Raw genomic sequence first — 1,218 nt, 5'->3', positions numbered from 1 at the left:
TCACTCAGTTCTATATATTTTAGAAATGAAGCCTTTATCACAGACACTAGTTGTAAAAATTCTTTCCCAATTTTCTGCTTCCCTCCTAATCTTGATTGCATTGGCTTTGTTTGTTTAAAAAGTTTTCAATTTGGCCCGGTTATTGGATTCAAATCAAGACCCCTGGGGGAAGGGAGCTGCTAACAGTTACTTGTAGTTTCCTTCACTGCTTCGGCTCCTCCAGTGTCTTACAAGGTGCTGCTGCTTGTCTCCGGCTTATCTCTCGGGGACCCTACGCTGCCATCAGCATGGCCCACAAGCAGATCTACTCCTCGGATGAGCACTATGAGTACTGGCATGTTATGTTACCTAGAGCACTTTCCAAACAAGTACCAAAAACCCATCTGATGTCTGAAGAGGAGTGGAGGAGACTGGGTGTCCAGCAGAGTCTTGGATGGGTTCATTATATGATTCATGAGCCAGAGCCACATTTTCTCCTTTTTAGAAGACCTCTACCAAAAGAACAACAAAAATGAAGTTTATTTGGATTCTTCAACTTAAATTTTTTTCAAGCTATGTATATGTATATATATGGTAGTATTCAGTGAATACCTGAAAAAATGTACAAATCATTCATCCATCCCTGTGCATGTATTCTTCACAGCAGCAGAGCTCAGTTAAATGCCACTGCAAGTAGGCTGCTATAAGATGTTTAAGGTAAAATTTTTCTCTAGTCAATTTTCTCTTTAATGTAAGTGCCCATTTGACTTCTCCCGGAATTACATTTGTTTAATAAAGTTTGTAAGTTACATTAAAAAAAAGCTTTCAATTTAATGTAATCACAATTGTGCTTCATTTTGTACTTCGTATTGTTCTATCTCTTGTTTGGTCATAAATCCCTCCATACTCCATGAATCTGACAAACTATTCCTTATTTCCCTAATTTGTTTATAGTATCAGTCTTCATACCTAGATTGTATACCCATTTGGACTTTATTCTGGTGTATGGTGTCGGGTGTTGGTCTGTGTCCAGCTTCTGCCACACTGTTATCCAGTTTTCCCAGCAGTTTTTGTCAAACAATGAGTTCTTATCCCAGAAGCTGGCGTCCTTGGGTTTATCAAACAGTAGACTGCTATAATCATTGACTACTGTGTGTCTACATGTTCCACTGATCTACCCCTCTGTTTCTTAGCCAGCACCAAGTGGTTTTGATGATTGCTGCTTTATAATACAATTTA

General features: G+C 38.8%; 1 pseudogene; it reads left to right on the top strand.

Moving 5' to 3' along the window:
• Nucleotides 1-272: 272 nt before the first annotated feature.
• On the top strand, nt 273-728 carry LOC140511710 (cyclin-dependent kinases regulatory subunit 2 pseudogene; annotated as a pseudogene).
• Nucleotides 729-1,218: the final 490 nt, after the last annotated feature.

This window comes from Notamacropus eugenii, chromosome 6 (assembly GCF_028372415.1).
Source record: "Notamacropus eugenii isolate mMacEug1 chromosome 6, mMacEug1.pri_v2, whole genome shotgun sequence".
In the NCBI taxonomy this organism is placed as follows: domain Eukaryota; kingdom Metazoa; phylum Chordata; class Mammalia; order Diprotodontia; family Macropodidae; genus Notamacropus; species Notamacropus eugenii.
This window is presented reverse-complemented; position numbering and strand designations above follow the sequence as displayed.